The sequence below is a fragment of the Alexandromys fortis genome, unplaced genomic scaffold, assembly GCF_014885135.2.
Source record: "Alexandromys fortis isolate MF-2015 unplaced genomic scaffold, M_Fortis_MF-2015_v1.1 scaffold_146, whole genome shotgun sequence".
NCBI classification, from domain to species: Eukaryota; Metazoa; Chordata; class Mammalia; order Rodentia; family Cricetidae; genus Alexandromys; species Alexandromys fortis.
In genome coordinates this window covers 3,333,871-3,343,409 of record NW_026068042.1, presented here as the reverse complement: position 1 = coordinate 3,343,409, position 9,539 = coordinate 3,333,871, and the positions used below count along the sequence as shown (strand labels likewise).

The window sequence follows — 9,539 nt, the reverse complement described above, 5'->3', positions numbered from 1 at the left end:
AGAACATCAGCCTGTGTAGAGCTGACCACCATGCTGAGAGGCGGCTTGGTTCAGCAGGCTAGTGGTCACAAAGATGCTGATCCAGGAAACTGAAGCCCTGCTTCCTCCTTCAGTGCAGGGCTTGGGATGCAGGCCTCTGAAACCCCAGTCCTGTTTGCCTGAGGTCTTTGGGGACCAGCCAAGGCTGGCCCTGGGGAGCTGTGGGCAGCAATTATGAGACCCCCTCCCCCTGCAGGAAGTGCTGGAGTTCAAGTTAGGAGCCAACCAAGCTCTTCTTGGCTGCCAGGAAGTGCTCCCAAGATGAGGAAGGAGAGAGAAGAAAACCGGGGTCTTAGGTCCAAGCAAATTATTACTTTAGAGCGGGAAACCAAGGCTGTGCCTTTGATTGACAACCCGCCGAAAGAACACACAGGTTCTGTAAATTTCCCCGAGGGTGTACCTCCCCCCACACCCCGCCCCCACTCTTCTATCATCTCTCCTTACGGGTAGTCAGGCTATTAACCCCCGTTTATTAAGCGGCTGCTAGGTGTGTGGTTCCACCAGGACTCAGGAAATCTACACACTACCTGGATGAAAACACAAATCAAAGGAGGAGGACACCACTACTCCTAAAGTACGGAGAATTTGACTGTAGATGAAGGAAGAAAGCAGGCAGAAGGAAGAGTCCAGGCTGAACATGGCCGCCAGACTAACCCGGACCGTGAGAGGACAGAGGAGGAAGGTGAGCAATAGGGGAGCCACCAACCAAGAGACTTGGCATTGCCAAAATGACTGAGTTACTTACAAAAGAATCAGGCTAGGGGAGTGGGACTGGGGGGAGGGGGGCGGCGGAAACCCAGCCCCTGGGTGGGAGAGGTTTAGGGGGCGGGGCCAGGAGTACTGGGAGGAGCCACGGGCACGGAGTGACGTTTGTCTTAGGTTTGAGACCTAACACCACCCTGAGGGAATGCACAACCAATAGGGAGGAGAAATTAATTAACCCCAGCAAAGGACTGCAGGGAATGGCGCTACCTCAGGGACTCAGACGTCTCCTCTCTTTAAACCCAAGCTTCCATCTGTGACCCGAGAATAAGGAATGTGAGTAGAAAACGGTCGTAATAGAAGACCTGAAGAATGGAGCCTCAGAAGAAAGCCAGTGGGAATTAGTGCAAGTGTGCACACACGAGGGTATGTGTGAGTGCGCGCGCGCGCGCGTGTGTGCCCGCGCACGTGCGTGCGTCCACATGCGTGTGCAAACAGACAAGGGCCGAGCGAGGATCTTCCTCTTTTCGTCTCTGGTAGGTGTTTTTAAGATCCAGGTGTTAGCAGAACACATATTGCAGGGAAGAGGGCTCCTGTGCTTCCTGGGTTCCTGTGTGTTCTCACACTCTTGCCTTGGCTAAAAAGTCTGCAAGAGAGGAGGAGGACTCAAAACATTTTCTTAGCCGTGGCCTCCCCACCTGGGCCTGGGCCCTCTGCTGTCTGGCAGCCCTGTTAGCTATGCTTGTCATCCTCCACGCCCCAGCACAGAGGCCTGCCCTGCTCCCCTGCACACTTTGGCAGCCTTTTCCAGGCAGGTCCCAGGAGCCCCTGCTACACAGATAGTGTGGAGTGCAGCCTGGGGCCGGCTCAGGAGATTGGTTCAGCCTGGGCCACTTAGCATACTCTGAGGATCTTGGATACATCCATTTGATTAAAATAAAATTAAAAAAAAAAGTGATTCACTATGCCCAGGCCTAATCGTTAGGATAAAAAGAAGAAAAGGAAAAGGAAACAAGGAAAAGAATGTAGCATCCTTGGCTCTGGGCTCTTTTCTTTTACAAATGCAAACACAGTCCAAGGGAAAGGCCTGGGAAACCCGCTGATTAGATAGATAGCGAGGATGCTCTCTATCAGGAGGGTTATCTCTGTTCTAACAAAGCCCTGTTGACCTGCCCTCGTGAGTGTCCCTCACCCAGGCCAGCCTGGCCACCTAGCTGAACTCTGAGAGCTGCTGTTGTCTCTAAGGTATGCGGGCTGTGAAGGGAAGGAGCGGGACTGTGGAGCCTTGGTACATCCAGAATAGCAGAATGCAGGAAGGGTACAGGGAGACTGGAGGAGGCCAGTGTGGGTCAGGGGAGACTCAGGGGCTTGATTTTCTCAGAGCAAGCTGAGGCATTTCGGGAGCTGGGGTTGTGGATCAATGGGACAACCACAGTGCTGTCGAAGCTGGGCATGGACATGTGAGAAGGGAGTGTTGTAAGGAAAGCTGTGCTCCAGTTCTCTGGAGCTGGCAATTTCCAGGAGTACTAGCAGAGGAAACAGGGGAAAAGTCTAGGATGTTGCCGGGAGGCCTGCCTCACCTTCAGCAGTGTGAGGGTGGGTGAGAGGCACTGGGACTTGGCTTCCTCCCACTTCCTTCCCATTTGAGATAGGGAGTTGAAATCTTTACCATGTTTAATGATGAAACAACGTTCTACAATGTTCCACCGCAGGGCACACCTGCCAGGGCAAAGGACCCAGTCTCCTAGCATCTCTGTGGTGCCCTCTAGGCTTCTGATTACACAGGGCTTGAATCAATAAGCAGGACCTGAACAATCAATGAATGAGTGGAGACCAGTGGGTCTGGGATGAGACGAACAGACAAGGATGAGGTACAGCCCAGAAGGCAGCTGGTAACAGTATGTTTATGATATACCCAATTCCGGCTAATGGTAGCACGGCTACTGGAAAAGCCTGAGTTGGGTGGTAATTGCGTTCATGTTCGTAGGAAAGCATCTCTCCCTGGGAGCCTTTGCTCACTATGGACCTGTGTGCATGGCTGTATGTGATGTGCACCCAGATGTCTGCCAGCGGGTAGTCTGTCCTGCAGAAAGACTTGGACCACCACTTCTTCTCAGCTGCATTTGAACTCTTATAAACAGTGGGCAAGACGATTCAGTCGATAAAGGATCTTGTCACCAAGGCTTACAACCCGAGTTCAATACCTCCAAACACCTTGTTCTCTGATCTCCACAGGTGCACCTGTCATGTACATAGCCACATGCACACATATGTGTGCATATAAAATACATAGATATAATAAAAATATGTTTAAAAGGATTTTTTTAACTTTTTGAGAAGTTCTTTATTGTCTGCTTTAACAGAAGACATCTGGGATGCTATAACTGCTTATGTATTTAATCTGTTGTGAGACGACATATCATATAGACAGAGAATTTGTTCATATGTTGTTTCAAGAATGAGAATGGATGGTATTACATAGTATTTCTATGAAAACCATAAACTCATGAGGCCTGGCAAGGGCCCTGGGAGCCCCCAGGGGATACCTTGGTGACGCTTTGAGAATGGTTGCTTGGCATTGCTATGCCCTGTCTTCTCTCAAGCTCCCACGGCACACCCACACTTTCTCTCCCGTTCAGTTCAGCCTAACTTGGATGTCACCTGCCCCCAACCCACTCACTCACAAGCAAGGGTGCAAATGATGCCTCCACCCACTGCCCTCACCCTCTTTGGCCAGACCAGAGCACCCACTGAGCTTAGCTCTGTGCAGAATCCTGGAGAGAGTTACAGCAGGGATCGGGGAGTCTTGCATTCTACTCAGAGATTGGGGGAATAGGGATTGAATGCCTCTGACTGGGCCTGGTGAAACTCTGTGAGCTCTGCTTTATGATGATCCCACCTGAGCCAATCAACATCCCTTTTTAAAGAGGAAAAAGGAGACTATATATTTCGCCCAGCAAAATTGGATATAAAAACATAGTTCTGCCAGTGTAGGGGCAGAGAGGATGACAAGGTAGAACATGGGGATTTTAAGGTTGGGGTTTTTCTATACAATCATATAAGGATGGATATATGTTATCATCCATTTGCCAAAACCCACAGAATATATAGTACCAAGACTATACTCTAGTGAAAACAATAGGCTTTAGCTAACAGTTATTACTCCATATTGGCATGTTCATTGTAAAAGTACCACTTCAATGCCAGTTTTAATAAAGGGGGACATGGAATGTTAAGGTATCGTCTAATTTTTTTTTCTAAACATAGAGCAAAATGAAAAGGCCATGGAAAACATTGTGCTAAAAAAAAAACATCGAACAAAACCTCAAAGGCTACGGTCAGGCTGAATCATGATCAGGGGCCCTGTGTGGTTGGAGGGTTTGTGTGGGTCAAACGGAACCCTCCAGACCAGGGTTCTGACTGGGCCACCACACAGGACTGTTCTACACTCTAACCTGGTTTCCCTTACACATCATTCTCCTGACACATGGTTCCTGCAAAGCATTGTTCCCCTAGACACCATATCTTCTGGGATCTGTCTCATAAACTTAGCATCCTAGCCTCTACAGTGGTGGAGGGCTGTGGTGCCATTCTGGTGGTGTGACCAATTATTAAGGAGAATCGAATGATGCTGGCTTTGTTGAGTGAGGGCCTATCTCCTTGACCATCTTCATCAGTAGCACAGGGCTGGGCTCTAGGGTAAAATGAAGCAAGAACAATGACATTACTTTCCATGGCCTCCTATACTCTCAGTGAGGATTTGGAGGATGCTTAGCTCTTCTGTCCCGGCTCCTTGGGGCTTCCTGTGACTAGGAATTCAACTAAAGATGGGGTGAGTGGGAAGCTGTGGTGATTGCTGGGGGATGGCTCTGATGGACCAGCAAGTTTTTGTTCGCTAGGATGTTTCCCTCCCTCTTCTATCATGCCAGAATTAAGGTAAGGGGGTGGAGCCTGCTTTTGGTATCTTGGGGAATTTGTGGGCCACGGGGCTGGGATGAAGATATAGCAAGAGTGGTACCCAGAGTTTCTGTTCTCAGGAGACACTGACTCTTGGTCTTACGCAGATGTAGGACTGGCCTCTGCGAAGGATAACATTGGGTACTCAAGGTACCTCTCTCCTTAACCCCAAGTGTGCCCCACGCTGACCTATCATATACCTTGGTGGCTATTTTATCGTTACCTGTTACCTGCATTCATTACACCCAGTCTTACATATTCTAAATCATTCACCATGTGTAGTCACGCTGATTCTCTTCACACAACTTGCATCTTCTTCCCCAGCACCTTCAGGACTGGTAGGTTCAAGACATAGGCTTGAATCCGGGAGGTTCCTTCTACATCCCAAGGAACCCACAGACACAAACACACTCACCAACACATGCACACTCAGGAGACAATAGCTAGTTGTTCTGAGGTTGGAAGCAGAGACCCTAGTGACACCGAGTGGGGGAGGTTCCCCCAAGGGAACCCTCAGAAGACCCTTGTCACTCAGGGTGGGAGCTGCCTGGGGGTCGTATAGGAGGACAGGCACTTCCTTGACCCTCTCAAAGAATTTGCTTTCTTTTCCCTCTTCTTTGTTCAAACCTAATCAGTGATATTGTAACTCTCAATTTAATCATTTACCTAAATGAGTTGTATTTTTATCTCTGCAGGAGCCTGGCTGAGCAGCAAGAAGCAGCTGGGACGCTGAGTGAGAGGGAAACTCATTCCGAGATAAGATGGAGACTTACTTAAGTTATGTTTTAAAATCATAAACCCTTGAGTCTCGTGCTGGAGATAAGCTCTGTGTGGGTCTGGAGAGCTGTGAGAGCCAAGAGGGAAGGGCCAGCCCCAAGTCCCTGGGACAATGGCTGCAGCCAAGGCTGTAAGGTCCTGGGGTTTGCAGAGCTCTCCCCGGGGCCACAATAGATGCCTTGCTATCTTGGATTCCTGAGCTGGGGTCAGGTTAACTATTAAAAGAGGGAAGAAAGTATGTCTAACAAAACTTGCAGTTTATTTAAGGCATGCCCCCATTCCACCGCTTCCGTGGGTCCATCTCAGCCTCCAGCTCTTTTCTGGAGCTCTCAGCCATTCTATTGTCAATTCACTCCAGGCAAAGATGAATGTAATGGCATTTCCTTTCCTGGTGATGCGTAAGGGCTACCTCATTGTCTGCAGGGGAATAGATGTCTGTCCCTCACAGAAGCCCGGTCCCAAACCATCATGGTCTGGTCTGGTGTGAGTGTGTGTGTGTGTGTGTGTGTGTATGTGTGTGTACACGAATGTGTACGTGTCCGTAGAGGGCAGAGGACAACCTTGGCTTACATTTTTCTGGTACCATCCACATTGTTTTCTGGGATAAGGTTTCTTACTGGCCTGGAACTTACCAAGAAGGCTAGGCTGGCTAGTCGGGGATCCTCAGGGGATAATCCTCCTGCCTCCACTTTCCCCACCCATGGGATTAAGCGTACCTGTCACTTCACCCAGCTCTTGGAATGTTTGCTGGGGATTGAACTCAGGTCCTTGTGCTTGGGTGGCAAGAACTTTTCTGACGGAACTGTATCCCTGGCCCCATCACGGTCTTTATTTCTCTTACCTCAGGAGCCCTTGTGCAGAAACTCAAGGGCGGGTTGCACATGTCTACTCAAACACAACAGACCCTGCCTCATCCTTGACTGTGCCGTCTCACAAGCTTTGCGTGCCTTCAGTCTTTATAGCCTCCTGCTGGAACCGCTTTCATCTGAAGGGGGAAAAAAATCACATTTTCCTTGAAGATACTGATCATGTAGAGGAAGCAACAATGCTCATAAATAACTCCTCCAGCCAAATCTAAGGCATACATTAATTATTTCAATTTTTTTCCACAGTTCTCTTTGCCCTATCTCCGGTTCTCATCTGCTCTTTGAATGGGAAGACTACAGCCTGAAAGGTTGCTAGCATTTTCTTGGTTAGCCAGGCTACCCCTTTTATCAGATGAGATGCTTTGTCTATAAATGGAAATTTTTCGTTTGGTCCAACTGGTTTGGGATGATGTTCTCCGGGTCAAAGGATTTACGTTTGCATTTATTTATTCGTTCTTAAGGAAAAAAAAAACATTTCTGGGGCTGGCGAGGCGGCTCAGTGGTTCAGAGCACTCTGCTCTTCCAGAGGACCTGGGCTCAATTCCCAACACCCACATGGAGGTTTACAATTGTCTCGTCTCAGGACATCTGATGCCCTGCAGGCATGTAAATGCTGCACGAACAAACATAAAAGCCAAACACCCATGTACATGACAATTCAAAAATAATTTTTTAAAATTAGTGGTTTTGAGTATTTCATACATAAATACCGTATTTATATCATTTCCACTCTTCCCTTTCTCCCCTTCTAGCACTTCCCATGCTCCTCCGCAATGCCTTCTTGAATTTATGATTTCCTTTTGTGTAATTATTATACATGCACACACACACACACACAGACACACACATACACATACCACTGTATTGGGTTTATTTAGTGTTGTTTCTCTATGTGTGTGTTTAGGGCTGACTACTTGGGGTTCAAGAAACTCATCCCTGGTAAAAAACGGATTCTCCCTCCCTGAGCAGCCTGTATCTTTTCATGGAGAGGTGGGGCCATATGACATGTCCTCCACCTGTACTGGGATGCTGGTCAGTGTGGCCATTATCCAGGCCTTGCTTAGGTAACACTGCTATGGAGATGTCGTGGATTCAGTATCCCTCTCACGTCTAGACAGTTCTGTCTCCATGTTGGTTGGTCTTTCTGTTCCCTCTTCCACTGTGTTTCTTAGTGTAGGGGTTGTACTGTAGATACACCTACTGAGGGTGCGCTCCTGTGGACACTTACTCTCTGCGCTAAACATTTCTTAAAAATATTTATTATTATTATTGTTATGTGTGCATGATGTGTGTATATGGACATATACATGCCACAGCACATGTGTGGAGGTCAGAGGACAACTTTGGCGAGCTGGTTTTCTCCTCCCACCTTAATGTGTGTTCTGAGGATTGAATTCTGGTCATCAGGCTTAGGAGACAAATACTTTAATCCACAGAGTCATCTTGCTGACCACATTTCTTTTTAAAGACCACCACCTACAAAAACCAACAGCAGTAGCAGCAGAAGGCAGGCAGGGGATGCATGCGTGTAATCCTAGTGTCTAGAAGGCTGAGGCAGGAATATCAGCCTGGCTACATAGCAAGAGTCTATCTGAAACAAAACGTGGGGGCAGAAGACTTCTTAGCGATCAGACTTAGGCCTTACTGCTCAGAGTCCTTGTGCTGCGGGTCACAGAGACCTGATAAAAGAGAACTGTGGCTTTTTAGAGCAAGCAAAGAACAAAGCATGAGCTCCTGAATCCCAATGTCTTTCTAGAACTTCCCCTTTCCCCTAATCAGAAACTCCTGTCCCCATTAAACAACTATTTCTCACGCCTCCTCCCTGGAGTCCCTGCAGAAACCATTCTTCATTCAGTCGCTATGGGTCTGCTTGTCTCAGGCTTCTGGAACGTGCTGTCAATCAATTTCAAGTTTCCCCGTGCTGTAGTGGGTAGGAGAACTTTACTCCTTTCCTTGGGCAAATGCTGGACGCGTTCCTTTTGTCTCTGAGTCCATTTGCTGTGGAGGTGGGCGGTCCAGCATTTTGGCTATGAGGAGCAGAGCTAATGTGAGCTTCGATGTGAACCAAGACATTTGGGCGTGCAGAGAGACATTTTTATTTTATAAAAATGATGCTGAGAAATCTTTGAAGAAAGAAAACTATACAGAAAAGGAAGGCTTCCCAGCACAATGGAGGCTCTTTGGTGGCATGGAGGAGGCATGGGCTCCAGGGACCTTAGGCTTCTTTGGTGCTGTGCCTATGGCTCCACAGTCTGAGGATGCTGGGCAAATTATTGAAGCCATTTGAGCATTACATCTGACAAATGGCAGACAAAAAGGTGCTGAGATGGATATGTCTGGGGTGTTTTGAAATTCTGGTGTTTCCTAAATTCACTTAGCCACCAAAGAAATACCCAGCAGGCCTTTGGGAGTCCCGTTCTCAAACTCCTATCCAGCGCGTACAGTAGCAAGGTTTGGAGATCTTGGTCCAGATCTTCAGGAGACGTGGACAAGGCTGTTTAAACTCATCATGTGACCACACGGGTGACCCCTTCGCTCAGGGTCTGATCCACAAGAAGGATCTGGATAGATGCTCTCCTGTTCTTCTCCCCTTACTCACCCTGGAAAGAAAGATCATGGACAACCGCATCGTAAGGAACACTTGCAATAGTGGCCATGCTACCGTGCTGGGCTTTTCTGTGGGTCTTGGGATCCAAACATCAATCCTCAAACTTGTCTAGTAAGTAAGTGGTTTATCTGCTGAGATACTTCCTCAGCTCGGCAACAGCGAAGAGTCTAATCACAAGCTGTTTCCTCTTCTAGACAAGTTACCATCTTTGCCTGTAAAGAGCATTGGCAGTTTAGGTTTAAAAAGTCACTTTCTGCATTTATTTCTTGGCCATAGATTTGTGTGTGATTGCACTGGGTATAATGCAAGTCTGCTGGGGAAGGTGGTGACAAGGAGGGAGGCAGAAGGTGCCCAACTATGTTATGTAGAAAGAGAATTGCTTGCCATGAAATCCCGAGACTTCAATGCAGAGAACTCAGTGAATTTATATCAAACAAATCAGATTAATGCTTTTTTGCTCCACCCCCCTTTTCTTGTTCCTTTCAAATTATAAAAGGACCGGACAGAGGGAATCTTGTAACTGTAATTTGTTCCAGGTTTGAATAAAGCGTATTTGTGCCTTATGAAAATCCTACGAGAAAAAAAATGTA

At 47.8% G+C, this 9,539-nt stretch overlaps 1 long non-coding RNA gene across 2 annotated transcripts; it reads left to right on the top strand.

The window, feature by feature from the left end:
* The first annotated feature begins 274 nt into the window (after positions 1-274).
* Positions 275-2,981, top strand: LOC126515968 (uncharacterized). Of its 2 annotated transcripts, none has more exons than XR_007595963.1 (3): positions 275-721; positions 1,049-2,612; positions 2,729-2,981. It is a non-coding gene; the product is annotated as an uncharacterized lncRNA (long non-coding RNA). The 2 variants fall into 2 exon arrangements; XR_007595962.1 differs by having other exon boundaries at positions 1,049-2,639.
* The last annotated feature ends 6,558 nt before the right edge of the window (positions 2,982-9,539 follow it).